Genomic DNA, 18,247 nt, shown 5'->3' on the forward strand with positions numbered 1-18,247 from the left:
CTGCACATATACCTAGTGGGAGTACCATCGGTCTGTCCCTCGGAAATGGGATGTATGTAGTGCATGCAGCTAACTGAGCTCAGTTCCACACTCCATCCTTACCCGGGAGTGGAATATCACACCTCTGGGTTGAGGTGCAATACCCCTGTAGCAGCCGAATCCTCAGGGTGCTACATTCCCCCCTGGTAAATCACAGCACGTCCTCGGGCTGTAAGAGAATAAACATCCAAAAACATACAATTTTTTTTTTTTCATAACAACATTAACATATAAAACATTATATATATATAAAACTTTTCATAAATAACATTCTTGTCTTGTTCCTCCGGCCACGGTGCTACTTGTGACCGGGTAAAGTGCGACAGTCTCTTGTAGAAAAAACAACAGTTTCCTATAAAACCAGTAGGGGGCGCCTTAAAAAGCGCAACTATATACAAGGGGAATATGGCCGCTCTCAGTCCTCGGCCAGGTATTAGGAAAGGAATGACCGCTCTCAGTCCTCGGTCAGTGGGAATAGGGACACACGGGTTTCAGTTCAATTTGCTGGTCCCAACGGGGACTATATTTTAACTAGAACAGTTCTTATACCCTGACGGGTAACTATGTACAGTCTCTTTACCGTACTTTAATGACGGCGTACTCCTGCTCCTTCTTCATCTTCAGACCCGTCCGGGTCCTCTTGCTCCTCCTCACACCGCAGCTCCTCCTCCGTCAGGCGATGCACATGGAGGGCGTAGGGTCCTTTGGCACACTTGTGCCGGGTGAACGTGACCTCGTCCCCTACGTACAGGTCACGACCTCTGTGTCCCTCCGGCAGATGGCTTTCTACGTCTCTGCGAGTGACAAAGACGTCGCCGGGGGTATGATGGTCTTTTATGAAGCCCCACCCATGCTGCAGGTTGAACTTAATCACAGTCCCGATGGTACGGGGACCATGAGCTGCACGGGGGTTCCTCCTGGTCCGGCTCTTCTGCCCTGCGCTCTGTTCCTGCAGCCGCTGCTCTCGGATCCGCCTCTCCTTCCGCTCTTGCTCGAAGGCTGCCAACTGCTGGCGGCAGCACTCCACTCGCTCTGCTGCGGCTGCCCGCGTTTCTTGAGTGAACCCCATGAGGTCTCCTCCGGTGGGGTCCCACTCGAACTGCGCTTCTTCCAGCGGGAGCGGGGTCCTCCTGACGGGCTTCGGAGCCGGAATCAGGGGCTCGCACAGGGGCCTTGCTCTTTGGAGTTCCAGTTGGTAGTACTCCTGGGGCCATACAAAGGGCTGCCCATCCGGGCACATGTGCTGGGCAAATAGATCTTCGCCCAGGTGCGGCACTCTAGATGTTGAGGGCGCGGTGGTGGAAGCGGCGCCCGGATTGACCAGGCCTTGCGACCAGGCCTGGGGCACCCTAAAGGTAAAGGGCACCGTGAAGACGGCGGCGCCCGGGTGTTCCTGGCCTTGCGACCAGGCCTGTGGCTTGGCAGAGGTAGAGGGCGCTGTTGGTACTGCGGCGCCCGGGGGCACTCGGCCTTGCGACCAGGCCGGTGGCTCCGCGGAGGTAGAGGGCGCTGTTGGAATTGCGGCGCCCGGAGGTACTAGACCTTGCGACCAGGCCGGTGGTATTTCCTGCTTCGCCGCGCTCAGGATTGAGGCGCGTGACGTCACAGGGGTCGCGGCCGCGGCTTCTGCTTGAGGCCTAGTCTGGCACGGTGACGATGCAGCGACGGGCACGGCAGGGGGAATTTCGGGCTCTGCGACGGGGAGCTGGGACAGGTACACGGTTTCTCGGCTCGGGGTAGAGACGTCCCCTTTACCTGCCTCCGTCCGTTCAGCTCCCTTCTCGGCGCCGTCTCCTGCCTTCATTCTTCCTGCGCCATCCTCAGAGGCGGTCTGTCTCCTCGTCTCGGGCGGCGTGCTCCGCTGACGGGTTTCGGTCTGCTGGGCCATCTCACGGCTCCACTCCGTCAGCGTGTCTTGCTGCACCCGGGCCATCCTCCGTGCGAGGCCCTCCAGCGCGGTCTGTGCACACTCCCGGTCTCGGGGGAGCTGTGCTAGGATCTCCACTAAGCCTAGTGGGGTTGTTGCTTTCAGCAGGCTCCTGACCACTGGGTCGGTGCTGCCTGTCTTTCCCTCCATCTCCGGGTACGCTTTCTCTGGACTCTCTTCCAGACGTCTTGTCTCCGGGTGCGCTCTCTCCAGACTCCTCCAGGCTGCACCCATCTTCGTTCTTTTGTTCTGTCTCCGCCCACACCGAGGGCGGTCCTGGGGCAACTTAGTCATTGTCAGTTCCAGGGGTAGTTCTCTCACGCTGATGGACACTTCCAGCATCACAGTCTCTGTTGGTGGGCGTGGTTTCCGCTTTTGGCGCCATTCTTCGACCTGGCCCACGATGGGAGGTGGCCTTTTGCCACCCTCTGGCACGCCCATAATGGCGTCCGCTCTTCCAAGGCGGGAAATCTTTGGAAATGGCGGGAATCGTCTCCCAGTGGCGGGAAACTCCATGGATGGCGGGAAAAAGCTGCAAATGGCGGACAACCGGCGGGAAACGACCTGTGATGGGGTCCGTTGGCGGGGACCCTCCGGAACCGGCGGGAGACTTCTTTTTGAGGTAACGGTGAACTTTTCTTCAGGCACGCAGTACCCGGTTGTTGCGGGCACGTGATCCTGCCGACTACGCCAAAGTTGACGCGCCCCCTGGGCCAGTGTTGTTTGGGGGATACCCGGAGCCGGATCAGATGGGGGTTGTAGTCTCCGAGTGGCGGTGACCCGGTCCGTGCCCAGGGTGTCAAGCTCCGTGTGTGGCAGTCTTTACAGATGTTATTAGTTGTTCTTTGTGTCGACTACGCCACCCGTTGATTTGCGGTCAATACGGCCGCCGCTGCAGCAGGGTCCGCTGAGGCTGGTGGTATGTGTGCAGCTTCGGGTAGTATAACCCCCAACGGGAGGGGTATAGCCTCAGGGGGTCAGGTGTAGAGGATGGTGGTAGTGGTGGTGCAGTGTGAATGGTAAGAAGACTCAGAGTCGGGCTGTGCAGTTCAGGGTTTTTACTTACTGCTGTTCTTGTTGGTCACTCTGGCCTTGAGTGACCGCCCGAACCGCGCTGCGTCCACCAGGTCCTGGACTCGGCCAACCCCCAAGCAATTCTGGAGCGTGGTCCTGAGCTCCCTTTCTGACTGTCCTCTCTACTGACCTTTCTCACCAGGGGTCCACTTATATCCGGCTCCCTCGGGCCTCTTGGTGGGTGCACCTCTTCGGGGTTCCCTGACCCTATACTTGGTGTGCCTTCTTAGTGGACTTAGTGAGGGGCTGCTCCACATGCAATGTCGCAGCCTCCGGTTCTTAGCTGAGGGTTGTTTCTTTCCTCCACTAATTTGGGATCCGGTTCCCTTGCGTGCCAACCCTTCACCCTTCTGTTCTAATTCTGGGTTCTTGGGGTTCCTTCTTCTCCCCCTCTGGGTCCTTCTCTTCTCCTCTCTCCTCTCTCTGCAGGCGCTCCTGGACCTCTCTCAGGACTCACTAACCCTCTACAGAAGACTGACCCTGATCTAAGATGGTTCCCACCTTATATACTCCCTCTATGTGTGAGCTCAGGTGACCAGCACCCAATGAGCTCCTAGCATTACCCAGACTGCTCCCCCTATCTGCCCCTACACTACTGGGATGTTCCACCCCCCTCCCACTCCAGCCAGGGACAGACACTGTCGTACCTGCACATATACCTAGTGGGAGTACCATCGGTCTGTCCCTCGGAAATGGGATGTATGTAGTGCATGCAGCTAACTGAGCTCAGTTCCACACTCCATCCTTACCCGGGAGTGGAATATCACACCTCTGGGTTGAGGTGCAATACCCCTGTAGCAGCCGAATCCTCAGGGTGCTACATATACCCCTCTCTTCCCTCCCTAGGATTCAATATGAGGCAGCATCGTCCTAGTATTTGAGCACGTTTGGATTCACATTAAGTTGCCGCCAACAGATTTTATCCACAAACTTCCTGTAATCGAACTCATTTCCAAGTTTCACCATCCTAAAAATCTTTCCTGCACTCTAAATTGTCCTGATTCCTCCTATCAGTGTGTCTTGGATGCAGTAAGGGGCATGCTGAACTGTCAGTGTCTTGAATGACAGTTTAGTCATCCAATCAGGACCAGAGTGTGCCGAGACTTCATCCATGTGTCTCCTATTCAGAGCAATTACCCGGCTATTTAACCATCTCTCTGCCTTAGATTGCTGCCAATTGTAGCTTTGCTCTAGAGGTGTGTGTGTGCTCTGTGCTCCTAGTCTTGTTTTTTGCTCTTTGCTGCTCGACCTTGGATTTGAATTGACAATCCGTTTGCCTAGCCCTTTTGTCGTGATTCGCTACCTTCTTGGAATTCTGATCTCGGACTGTTTCCTAACTACACCTTAGTCTCACCCCTCTGTCTGTAACGTGCCCCCCTGGCTTTTGACCTCTTATCTCTTGACTACCCAGCCTCACATCACATAAATAAGATACAAGAGATGGCTGAATCCACATAGGAAAAGAAGCCCACAGTTTTCTTGGAATATGACAGCACTTCAAGTCCTTAAGAAGTGCAAGTTAAGGGAAATAATTCTGCTGATACCACGAAAAACATGTTGGAGAGTTGAAACTATTTATGTGATAATGAAAGACGTGTCAGACAAAGATCTGCACTGCTAGTGGCTAGATAGAATTGCATTTAATCACATATTTCTCTAATACTGCCAGAATACAATTTGCCAAAAGACAAATCTTCTCAGTGTTTCAGCAAACTGGTCCAATCTGGAGTTGTTGGCTCAGTACTATAGTACTATCATTTATCCTCCCTTACACTCCCTTCCTGTGCCCCAAACAAGCAGAATACCCACATCTAGTGCCAAAGTATCCGATACCTTCTGATCTTCCCTTCCTTCACATCTGTATTTGTCACCACGAACAGCTGCTTCCTATCAACACTACTGATGAATGAACACAAAGAAAGTAAGAGAAAAGTTACTTGAAACCTATACAGCGCAGTCACATTGTATTCTATAGGGGATGAGTGATAATTACCTTGGAAATGCCTTAAAGTAATAGAGCCTGCATTTATTAGAATGCAATTTACTCCCCTTATTAGGCTACATTCACACATTCATGTGTAGTGTCGGTGTGCTATCAGACAGCATAAAGACCCACTGAGTATGTCCTATTCTATTCCTCAAAATCGGATCAGAATAGGACCTGCTCTAACTCTCATAAATCTCACACTCAAATCCGTGATTTTCACAGACGTGTGATGTGTGAATAGACGTGTGAATAGATCCAAGAAACCCCATGGGTCTGTATGCCGTCCGATAAAAAAAGCGGGCAGGACATGGACATTTCACATGGATGTGTGAATGTAGCATTACTCAAAGACATAAAGGTAGTAGGTGACGACAACCACGTGCCTTACCTCCCACCACTGTTTGCATTATATGGTGGCTTTTTGAAATGATACCCTATAAAAGGAATCTGAGAAAGAGACCTTGATTCCAGTGATGTATCACTTAGTTTGCTGGGTGCAGCAGTTGTGATACAATCAGAATCCACACCACAGCTTCCTGTGTATATTGTGTATTGACAGTAAGCTGCTTATCACAGGAGGGGGAATGGTCGCGCTAGTGCTCATGCAAGCATCAGTGATAATCTCCTGGTGATAAAAGATTAATTGTATGGAAACAACAGCACACAGCCTAATAAATGACACATCACAGAAATATGTGTCTCCGCCCCTATCCATCCCATGCTGCCCACAGATTACATAGCAAAAACCTGCTGACAGATTCCTTTTAACCCCTTTACGACCTTGGACGTAGAAGTACATCCAAGGTCGTATCCCTGTACGCCATGCAGGCTCCAGCGCTGAGCCCGCATGTTTTCGGGCACATGCCAGCTGAACTGAACAGATGACATGTGCCCCTAACAGCCATGGGTGGAGTCGCGATCCACACGCGGCTGTTAACATGTTAAACGTCGTTAATCCTGTCCATCGGCGCCCATGTCTCTTGACCGCAGGTTGCCGATGGGTTGGCATGACAACCTGGGGTCTGCAGGAGACCCCTGCGGTTGTCATTGCCGGAATGCTATGAGAGCCACACAGCGGTCAGTGCTCGTAGCAACTGAGCATGTTTCCTACACCAAGCAGGGCTGAGGCCCTGCTATGTGTAGCACAGGCGATCGGATGATCGCAGCTTCCAGTCTCCAATGGAGACTATTAAAGCAAGTGAAAAATAAAAAAAATATTTTTAAACATTTAAAAAAAATATATACAAGTTCAAATCACCCCCCTTTCGCCCCATTGAAAATAAAACAATAAAAAATTTCAAATATATACATATTTAGTATCGCCTCGTTCAGAATCGCCCGATCTATCAATATAAAAAAAAATTAAACCGATCGGTAAACGGCGTAACAAGAAAAAATATTAAAATGCCAGAATTACGTTTTTTGGTCGCCGCAACATTGCAATAAAATGCAATAACAGGCGATCAAAAGAGCGTATGTACCCCAAAATGGTATCAATAAAAATGTCAGTTCGGCGCGCAAAAAATAAGTCCTCACCTGGCCCCAGATCCATAAAAATGGAGACGCTATGGCTCTCGGAAAATGGCGACTTTTTTTTTTTAAACTTTGGAATTTTTTTTCACCACTTAAATAAAAAAGAACCTATATATGTTTGGTATCTATGAACGCATAATGACCTGTCAAATCATAATAGCAGGTCAGTTTTAGCATTTAGTGAACATGGTAAAAAGAAACCCCAAAAGACAATTGTGGCATTGCACTTTTTTTTGCAATTTCACCGCACTTGGAATTTTTTTCCCATTTTCCAGTACACGATATGGTAAAACCAATTGTGTCGTTCAAAAGTACAACTCATCCCGCAAAAAAACAAGCCTTCACATGGATGTATTTACTGGAAAATAAAAAAGTTATGGCTCTGGGAAGAAGGGGAGCAAAAAACAAAAACGGAAAAACCCAAGGTGGTAAAGGGGTTAGAGAGGATCTGTCACTAGGTCAAAAGTGGCCATTTTTTGCTCTAATTTAATTCTGGCTACTTCCCTGAGTACTTGTTTTTATTTTTTTTTTATTTTTTTTTTCAGTGTTTAAACATCAGCCATACAGTTCTAGAACTATGGGCCATTTTATTTACTATTATTTATTAATTAGCTTGTTATTATTTTATATTGCACCCAATAGGTTAATTTTTATGGTCTCTACCAACAGGGAGCAGTCTGAAGACACTTCCACAGAGATTTGTGGGAGTAATGCCCATTGGGTGAAGACCATAAAAATTAGCATACTGAGCACAAAAAAGAAAAAGGCCCATGTGTCAGGAACCATATGGCAGCGTTTAAGTAAAAAGGAAAACTGAATACTTATGGCAGGGAGGAAAAAATAAAAGCAAACACTGGCCACTTTTGACCTGGTGAAGAGTTGTCTTTAAATTGTACAATTAAAAAATATTTTTAAATGTATTCTTGATATTATTGTATTTAATTACCAAAGCATTTGTAATTACAAAAGTTTCCTGAGGTTCGGGGCAGTCCCAGGTCCCAGAAGCTTCACTTCTTGCTCATGCTGGAAATGCTCAACTTGTCATCAGTGCTGAGTGTTAAAGGGGCTGGAGGAATGGCTCATTTCAGTAACTAAGCCAGCCCCCTTCTCCAGCACGGCATAGGCAAAGAAAGGGACTGTCTTACTTATAGAAACAAGCCAGCCAGCCCCCCGCCACTTGCAGCGCTAATGAAATACTGACACAAGAAAGACTTTCCTGTGTTGAGCACAAGTCAGAAGAGAACCTGCCAAGACCTGAGACTACAGCTGATATATGAAAATCCAGGCACCTTTGTGAATATATTTGCAGGTTCTATATATTTATATTAGGAACACATCTAAAGATGATTTTTTTTCTAAGAGAAATGCCTATTTTATCTGACTGACTATAAGAATTGATTTTGCTTGGAGAAAATTCATCTTGCTGTACGTTATACGGCTGCTGCAGAGGAAATGTGGTTTTAAATGGCAGCCATTCCAATGCTACCAGTCCACATGATACATGGACAGCCCGGACCTACCGATAAGCTAAAACCCAAGGTGCCACATTTGCTAATATTGCAGATTTTGGTAGAGTACAATAGTACAGCCACTACACAGTCGTCTGACTCAGTTACCTGATAATTATCCTTTCCTTATTTGCTTTTTAGTAATCTATAATTTATCATTTATTATTATCATTCTACCCTTGCTGTATGGGAGAGCATCTGTCTATGCACTGACTTCCTGGTGAGCCTGTGACAGATCTGCTGTGCAGGGGAAGGGTGTTAGCAGCAGTGTGGACCAATGATGATGAGGAGGAGTGTCTCAGACTACTTTACCTGTAGACCAATGTGATATTTTTGTGATTGGCTCGGTATGTAGAAACCAACTCTGTACATCCAACTCCAGTTATACGAACATCTGATCAGTGATCACCGCAATAATTATCTGCAGCTCTCCTATGCTTGTTTCTGCTGACAGAGATATTTCAGGGACTGGTGAGGGATGTCGGCAGCACTATGGAGGAGTATTAGGCGAGAATACTTTTTTTTTTTGTAAGCCCTGTATAAGATAAAGAAGGAGGTGGACAACTTCAACATCTTTAATGTTGTAAATAAAATATTATATTCATAGACAGGCAGAGATAGATAGATAGATAGATAGATAGATAGATAGATAGATAGATAGATAGATAGATAGATAGATAGATAGATAGATAGATTAGATAGAATCCAAAAATAAAAAACAGAAAATCACATTGTATGATTTTTTAATAATTAAATTGCCTTTTATTGCATTAAATAAGTGTTTGATCACCTACCAACCAGCAAGAATTCTGGCTCTCACAGACCTATTAGTTTTTCTTTAAGAAGCCCTCCTACTCTACACTCATTACCTGTATTAATTGCACATCTTTGAACTCATTACCTGTGTGATGAAAGCCGGCCGGTGGGTGCAGCTCTCTGGCGCCCCCTTACCTCTCAGGTCAGTCAAGGTACTGCACCTAGAGAAAGTAGTGCCAGGAAGCTGCAACCAGCGCAGGGAACACGGTAGAGTGTTCCCCTTCAACGTCACTAAACCGTAACGTCACTACACAGCACAACTCGCTAGCGCCCTCTTAGCCTCAGGTCAGTCAAGGAACTGCACCTAGGATAAGCGGTCGCCAGAGAGACTGTCCTGTAACCTACTGGGTATCGGGGCCCTCTGTAGTGAGGGTGGTATATATATCTTCCTTGGCCGCGCCAGGAATATATATATCTGAACCTCCGACCGTCACTACCAGCCTTCCCCAATCCCCAGTTGGTATGCTGCCACCAGTCCCTATTTTAGATATACGCCCAGTCCGTGAATGGGCCTATATCGAGTCAGGAACCAACCCTGGGTAGCGTTTTTGGCTTGAGCCGAGCTCACACGGACGTGCGTTCGTTATGCAGAATAAAAGGCAGGCCCACAATTGCTTGAGGTAATTGATTATAATAATACACTAGATACACGATATACAACTAAATATACACAGGTATAAGGTCAGGCTAAACTATACAACAATGGAATACAACACACAGAATCACCACAGCATATCAGTTACCGGTTTCTTGATTTTCTTGTGACGCAGGGAGAGGATTCTGCGGTCGCAGGCACGGTTCTTTGTTACAGGCTGAGGCCTACCACCGCATGGTCAAACTGCTCCTCCCCTTGGTGGCCTCAGCTGGTGCTCAGATGTTCAGCACACCACTCTTGGGTCAAGACTGACTTATCTCTTGTCTGTCCTGCTATCTTACCTGCCCCGTCCCGCCCACTGCTGGTGAGGTCAGCTGGCTCAGTCTCCACCCTCAGGTCTAACGTCGATCAGAAGCCCAAATTCTATGGAACCCAATAACTTCTTCTGGGATGGTCTCATGATACCCCCAGGGGTTCCCATGGATTCGGGCCGCCGTAACCGACCTTTTGATATCAATTATGATACCATACGGTCCTCAGGAATGGCTCCGCGCTATATCTTGGCTTCCAGAGCACGTACAAACGTCTACCGCGCAGGCTTGTGTGCGCAATGGCTCCGGGACGCCGTGATCTTTTTTTATTGGCCCATCCCACGCAACATGCGTGTACTATTCATGTTTCTATATCTTATGCCTCCATGCTTGTGACAGACAAAGAAACTAGTCCTATGGGACAAATGGTCAGTTACAGATGGACGAAGCACCCCCCCCCTGCTGGCTGTGTTTCCTCTCGAAGCCTTTGAAGCTCCTAGCATTCAAGTGTTAAGTAGGCCCTGGCTCTTCTTATCTCACAGGAGCCTGGATGGGGGAAACTATCTAGTTGACTTTTTAACAGAAGGTCCCAAGGGTGGGGGCTGCTGAAGTGTGGCCATCCCTGGATATGATTTATCTTTACCAAGATGGCGGCTACGGGTTCATCACACCTCCCCCTATACGAGGGCGCGAGGGGGTAGCACATTCCTGTGTTCCCCCGTGCGTCCTTCTGCACCCTCCCCTTGCCGGGATAACCCGTCAGCGTTACCGTGGTCACGGCCTTTTCTGTGGCGAATGGAGAAGTGGTACTGCTGGAGAGCGAGGCTCCAGCGTAGCAACCTGCCATTCGACCCAGAGACCGTGTGTAACCAGCTGAGGGGGTTGTGGTCCGTCTCCACGGTGAAATGGCTCCCGTACAAGTAGGGCTGCAGACGCTGCAGGGCCCATACAATTGCCAGGCATTCTTTTTCCACCGTGGAGTAAGCCACCTCCCGGGGCAGCTTGCAGTACAGGGGAGCTACTTAGGGCGGCTTTGAGTGCCCCGAAAGCTGTCTCGCAGGCGACTGTCCAGTCGACTGCGACGGGCAGCTTCTTCTTGGTGAGGTCCGTCAGGGGCTTGGCCAGGGTGCTATAGTGTGGGACGAACCTCCTATAGTACCCAGCGGTCCCCAAGAAGGACATCACCTGCTTTTTGGTCCTAGGAGTGGGCCAGGATGCGATGACATCCACTTTCCCAGGTTCTGGCTTCAGAACCCCCCCGCCTACCCGGTGACCCAGGTAGAGGACCTCACTCATGCCCAGCTGGCACTTTTCCGGCTTGATGGTCAAGCCTGCCCGGTGGATCCGACCGAGCACCTGCCGCAAGTGCTCTAGGTGATCCTCCCAAGTGGGACTGAAGACTGCAATATCGTCCAAGTACGCAGCCGCGTACCCTTCAAGTCCCTCAAGCAGCGTATTGACCATCCGTTGAAAAGTGGCAGGGGCATTCTTCATGCCGAATGGCATCACTGTGGACTCGTACAGTCCAAAAGGGGTGATAAAGGCAGAGCGTTCCCTTGCCGCGGGGGTCAGAGGAATCTGCCAGTACCCCCGGCTCAGATCCATGATGGTCAGGTACTTAGCCCCGGCCATCCGATCGAGCAGGTCATCGATGCGTGGTATGGGGAACGCATCGGTGGCCGTTACAGCGTTGAGCCCCCGGTAGTCCACGCAGAACCGTGTAGTTCGGTCCTTCTTTGGTACGAGGACTACAGGCGAGGCCCACGCGCTGCTGGATGCCTGGATCACCCCCAGCTTCAGCATCTCGTCTATCTCTTGGCGCATGTTTCCCTGCACCTCGAAAGAGACCCGATATGCTGAACGCCGGATCGGCGGGTGATCGCCAGTGTCCACGTCGTGGACAGCCATCTCAGTCCTTCCGGGCAGGCTGCTGAACAGCCCCCGGAAGGGGTGCAGGGTGGTCCCCAGCTGGGACCGTTGGTCCTCCGTGAGCTGGTGGCCAACCCCCACATCCTCGATGGACCCACCCGCCTTGGCCTGGGTGAGCAGATCCAGGAGGGTTTCTACCTCTCCTTCCTCGGGAAGGTTGCACACTGGGTGGGCAGTCGCTTCCCGCTCATGATGAGCCTTCATCATGTTCACGTGGAAGGCCTTCCTCCTTCCACGGGCGTGATCCCTGCTGTACCGTTACCCGGTACAGCCGTCCCTGGTCCCAGACCACACGCTCGCAGTCTGACTCCATGGGAGGCTGTGCCGCCTGTTCCTTGAGAGCTTTCAGGCTGTCGTCTGCTTCCAACGCAGCCTGAAATTCCTGACTTGATGTGGCCAGAATCGACGAAACTGCCACATCCTCCGTCAGCCCCTCCGGGCATGTCACCTGGCCGCTGTCTGACCCGGCAGACACTTGGTCAGAAGTGGGGAAGCCGTCGGACCTCTGCAAGGCTCCTTGGGCTCCGGCGCTCCCACTCCTGGTGACAGCGGCTATGACCGCTGTGACCGTAGGTAGTGCCCGCTTCCCCTCTGTTTCTGACCAAGCCGCCCGATCAGGCAGGCTTCCTAGGCCTTTGGACATCTCGGATGTGGGGAACTCCTGCCCTGGGGTCTTACCTGGCGGCCCCTCTCTTGGGACACCCCCACCCCCCATGGCCTGTTCCTCCCCCTGCAGTGGGCCTATACTCAGCAGCCTGGATACCCCTGGGAGCCCTACACTGCCGGTAGCTGCCCCCCTCTCCATCCCTGAGCTTCCCTCTACAGAATCCTGCCCGCCCCCTCCCTCACCGGAGGACAAGAGGTCACGGCACGCCGGCTGAGCACCTCTGCGGGCATCCCCACACTCCCCACCTGCTTTCACTAACCCTGTTTGTGTTGTGTCTGTGCAGGTGTTACCCTCAGGTTTCACTCCCTCCTCCTCAGCAGGACGCACACTACATACAACATGGTTGGCATTAGCAGCAGACAAATCAATACACTCTTGGGGGGCCAAACTTGGGGGTTCAGAGGGTACATACTGCGATACTAGACGCCCCAAGTCGGTCCCTAATAAAACATTTGCGGGAATATTTGGCATTACTCCCACCTCCCGCATCCCCCTCCCGGCACCCCAGTCCAAATACACCATGGCAACGGGAAGGGCCGGCTCCACGCCTCCAACCCCGGAGACGGAAAGAGTCTTTCCTGGTACCAAGTCCTGGGGGGACACCACCTCAGGCCGTACCAGTGTTCGTTCAGCGCCAGTGTCCCGCAGTCCCATGACCGCAGAACGGCCTATGGTGACGGGTTGGATGTTGTCCAGGGACCTACCACCACCCCCTCCCACACACAAAACATTGGGCGCTCTCTGGGACTGGGATGGGGTCTTTTGGCGCTGGGGACACTCAGCCCTAAAGTGTCCTGGTTTGTTGCATAGATGACAACGTCTTACGTCTGGTCCTTGCCTGGAGAGGGCAACAGGGGGATACACCCCTTGTGTTCTAGGGGCCGGGGAAACAGGGGCATGACTGGGCTTACCCCCTCTCCAGGTGCTGCTGGCAGACTTCTTCAGCTCAGGCGCCCTGTTATTGGTATACTCGTCTGCCAGGGCGGCTGTAGCAGAAGCCCCTGTTGGTTTTCGGTCACGGAGGAACTGTCGGAGGTCCTCTGGGCAGTTCCACAAGAACTGCTCCGTGACGAACAGTTCCTGGACCTCCTGGCGGGTAGTAAGCGCTAGACCCGAGGTCCAGTGCTTTGCGGCTCTCAACAGCGCCCGCATATGATCGGTCCAGGTGTCCTTGGGGCCACGCAGCAGGCTCCGGAACTTCTGGCGGTACGACTCGGGAATGAGGTTGTACTGCCGGATCAGGGCCCGCTTGATGCAGTCGTAGTTCTGTACCTCCCCGGCAGGTAAGTCCCCCAAGGCATCCAGGGACTTACCCCTCAAACGGGGGGTCAGGTATCTGGCCCACTGATCCCGGGCCAGATGGTGCTGAAGACAGGTCCGTTCAAATGCCACCAGAAAGGAGTCCAGGTCCCCATCCTCCAGTAGAGGGAAGTCCTCAGCTCGGACTTTGGACGACTTGGTCTCCTGATGGGTTGGTTGCTCTAGCGGAAGCCCCCGCTGGGCCAGGTCCAGTTGGTGCTGGCTCTCCGCAGCTCGCTCTGCACGCTCCGCAGCCCGCTCTGCACGCTCCTCCTCCGCTGCCTTCTCTGATGCTGCCAGGAGGGTTTTGTAGACGGCATCGCCATGAGACTGGAGACTTGCCATAGCCGCTTGTAAAAGGGCTTGTGATCTGGACAGGCTGGGCTGGGTAGGTGGTGGGCAGCCCACTGCGGGACTGTATACTGGGGACTGGCTCCCTGAGGTGCCCGGGCTGGACTCCTCCTCGCCATGAGTAACAATGTCCTCCCCTCCTGCCACACGGACCGTAGCATTAGCCTCCTGCAGGGTCTTGCTCCTGGTGCCGTCTGCCATCTTGGTAACTGACACCGCTGCAACCCTGAGTTTGCACACACCTTGTTATACTTTTAGCCTGACCGTCTAACGTTGGGCTGACCTTAAGACTCCAGCAGTGGAAGTTACCACTGGCAGTCTTTAGTGCCTGGGAGCAGGGGTCCCACAACACTATTATTCTGCAATCCCACCGCTCTGCCACCAATGTGATGAAAGCCAGCCGGTGGGTGCAGCTCTCTGGCGCCCCCTTACCTCTCAGGTCAGTCAAGGTACTGCACCTAGAGAAAGTAGTGCCAGGAAGCTGCAACCAGCACAGGGAACACGGTAGAGTGTTCCCCTTCAACGTCACTAAACCGTAACGTCACTACACAGCACAACTCGCTAGCGCCCTCTTAGCCTCAGGTCAGTCAAGGAACTGCACCTAGGATAAGCGGTCGCCAGAGAGACTGTCCTGTAACCTACTGGGTATCGGGGCCCTCTGTAGTGAGGGTGGTATATATATCTTCCTTGGCCGCGCCAGGAATATATATATCTGAACCTCCGACCGTCACTACCAGCCTTCCCCAATCCCCAGTTGGTATGCTGCCACCAGTCCCTATTTTAGATATACGCCCAGTCCGTGAATGGGCCTATATCGAGTCAGGAACCAACCCTGGGTAGCGTTTTTGGCTTGAGCCGAGCTCACACGGACGTGCGTTCGTTATGCAGAATAAAAGGCAGGCCCACAATTACTTGAGGTAATTGATTACAATAATACACTAGATACACGATATACAACTAAATATACACAGGTATAAGGTCAGGCTAAACTATACAACAATGGAATACAACACACAGAATCACCACAGCATATCAGTTACCGGTTTCTTGATTTTCTTGTGACGCAGGGAGAGGATTCTGCGGTCGCAGGCACGGTTCTTTGTTACAGGCTGAGGCCTACCACCGCATGGTCAAACTGCTCCTCCCCTTGGTGGCCTCAGCTGGTGCTCAGATGTTCAGCACACCACTCTTGGGTCAAGACTGACTTATCTCTTGTCTGTCCTGCTATCTTACCTGCCCCGTCCCGCCCACTGCTGGTGAGGTCAGCTGGCTCAGTCTCCACCCTCAGGTCTAACTTCGATCAGAAGCCCAAATTCTATGGAACCCAATAACTTCTTCTGGGATGGTCTCATGATACCCCCAGGGGTTCCCATGGATTCGGGCCGCCGTAACCGACCTTTTGATATCAATTATGATACCATACGGTCCTCAGGAATGGCTCCGCGCTATATCTTGGCTTCCAGAGCACGTACAAATGTCTACCGCGGAGGCTTGTGTGCGCAATGGCTCCGGGACGCCGTGATCTTTTTTTATTGGCCCATCCCACGCAACATGCGTGTACTATTCATGTTTCTATATCTTATGCCTCCATGCTTGTGACAGACAAAGAAACTAGTCCTATGGGACAAATGGTCAGTTACAGATGGACGAAGCACCCCCCCCCTGCTGGCTGTGTTTCCTCTCGAAGCCTTTGAAGCTCCTAGCATTCAAGTGTTAAGTAGGCCCTGGCTCTTCTTATCTCACAGGAGCCTGGATGGGGGAAACTATCTAGTTGACTTTTTAACAGAAGGTCCCAAGGGTGGGGGCTGCTGAAGTGTGGCCATCCCTGGATATGATTTATCTTTACCAAGATGGCGGCTACGGGTTCATCACAACCTGTATAAAAGACACCTGTCCACACACTCAATCAATCACACTCCAACCTCTCCACCATGGCCAAGACAAAAAGCTGTCTAAGGACACCAGTGACAAAATACGATCTGCACAAGGCTGGGAGGGGCTACAGGACAATAGGCAAGCAGCTTGTTGGGAAGGCAACAACTGTTGGCGCAATTATTAGAAAATGGAAGAAACACAAGATGAATGTCAATCTTCCTTAGACTGTGACTCCTTGCAAAATCTCGCCTCGTGGGGCAATGATGATTCTGAGAAAGGTCAGGAATCAGCCCAGAACTACATGGGAGTACATGGTCAATGACTGGAAGAGAGCTGGGACCACAGTCTCAAACATTACCATTAGTAACACACTACGCCCTCATGGATAAAGATCCTGCAGGGAACGCAAGGTCCCCATGCTCACGCCAGCACATATCCAGGCCAGTTTGAAGTTCACTGATGACCATCTGGATGATCCAGAGGGGTCATGGTAGAAGGTTATGTGGTCAGATGAAACCAAAATAGAACTTTTTGGTATCAACTTCACTCGCCATATTTGGAGGAAGAAGAAGGATGAGTGCAACTCCAAGAACACCATCCAAACCGTGAAGCATGGTGGGGGAAACATCATACTTTGGGAGTGCTTTTCTGCAAAGGGGATAGGATGACTGCACCGTATTGAAGGGATAGTGGATGGGGGTCATGTATTGAGAAGTTTTGGCCAATGATCTCCTTCCCTCTGTAAGAGTATTGAACCTGGGTCTTTCAGTATGACAATGACCCAAAACAAACAGCCAGAGCAACTAAGGAGTGGCTCTGTAAGAAGCATTTCAAGGTCCTGTAGTGGACTAGCCAGTCTCCAGACCTGAACCCAATAGAACATCTTTGAAGGGAGCTGAAACTCAATGTTGCCCAGCGACAGCCCCGATACCTGAAAGATCTGGAGAAGATCTCTATGGAGGAGTGGGCCAAAATCCCTGCTGCAGTGTGTGCAAACTTGGTCAAGAACTACAGGAAACGTCTGACCTCTGTAATTGCAAACAAAGTTTTCTGTACAAATTATAAAGTTCTGTTTTTCTATTGTATCAAATACTTATTACATGCAATAAAATGCACATTAATTATGTAAAAATCATACAATGTGATTTTTTTTCTCTGGTTTTTATTTTTAGATTCTGTCTCTCACAGTTGCAGTGTACCTACAATAACAATTACAGACCTCTCCATTCTTTGTAGGTGGGAAAACTTGCAAAATCGACAGTGTACCAAATACTTATTTCCCCAAAAGTAGATAGATAGATAGATAGATAGATAGATAGATAGATAGATAGATAGATAGATAGTACATTTGCATTCATCACACCTTCATGGCAAGTGTCACCTTTGTCATCTTACACCAGCTATAATAAGATCAAAGCCTGTTTCCTAATTACAATGAAAAATCACCTGCAGTATACCCCAAAGCCCATAATGAGATCACACTGCTACAAATAATTAATCTTATTTGGCTGTACATAAACTAAGTAGGGTTCTTCATGACAGGAAAATAATGCCAAACAATAGCTGCATATACAGAAGCCAAAATATTTGCTCCTGATAATTACTTTGGGTCCTACATAGATGGAAATGATTCTGGCCTATTTACTTCATAATATGCACTATTGTTTGTTCTGTATCTCTTTAAAGTTTCCATTCTCACAAAACTTGGCCAAGGCTACAATGTTTAGGAAGTGGGGGCGGGGGGGGGGGTTAAGTTGAGGTTAGGTGGTCTAAGCCAGGGTTCCCCAACTCCAGTCCTCAAGGCCCACCAACAGGTCATGTTTTCAGGATTTCCTTAGTATTACACAGGTGATAATTGCATCACCTGTGCAATACTAAGGAAATCCTGAAAACATGACCTGTTGGTGGGCCTTGAGGACTGGAGTTGGGGAACCCTGGTCTAAGCTATATGGTGGTCATACATCTGTGTCTCCATTGCATATATCATTGGAAAAAAAGTATTAGGCATGTTGTATGTAGTTAAACACCATTTTAGTGGCATGAATTTAGCCAGAAATTTACTCTAGTTCCTGACTGGAGTAACATTTCTGGTGGAGGCGCACGGAGGCGCACGCCACTGATAAGATGCACCTCTTAAAGAATTAGGTCCATCTTACTCCAGCTCCAGCGGCCACGTTCATACAAAACATACAATGTATTATGATTTGTAGTGTTTCTGTGATGTTTTTTGGATGAGTGGTATGATTTATAAAATGCAACATGCGCAGGGTATAGCGCTTTTTTTCTGGTATTTTTTCTAAAGATTCCATTGAAAAATGACAGAAATAACACATGTA

The 18,247-nt window shown here is 50.2% G+C and overlaps 1 protein-coding gene across 2 annotated transcripts in view; it reads right to left on the bottom strand.

Moving 5' to 3' along the window:
- SERPINF1 (serpin family F member 1) overlaps positions 1–18,247 on the bottom strand; it is a 128,250-nt gene that overhangs the window by 101,057 nt on the left and 8,946 nt on the right. Inside the window, exon 2 of one of the 2 annotated variants that reach the window (XM_073667691.1) lies at positions 8,381–8,603. The exons of the other annotated variant lie outside the window; for it this stretch is intronic. The gene's annotated coding sequence lies outside the window, so the exon portion shown is untranslated. The remainder of the gene's footprint in view (positions 1–8,380; positions 8,604–18,247) is intronic. 2 annotated transcript variants of the gene reach the window in all.

This window comes from Phyllobates terribilis, unplaced genomic scaffold (genome assembly GCF_046119375.1).
Source record: "Phyllobates terribilis strain yellow unplaced genomic scaffold, ASM4611937v1 Scaffold_2__4_contigs__length_985480577, whole genome shotgun sequence".
Lineage (NCBI taxonomy): Eukaryota > Metazoa > Chordata > Amphibia > Anura > Dendrobatidae > Phyllobates > Phyllobates terribilis.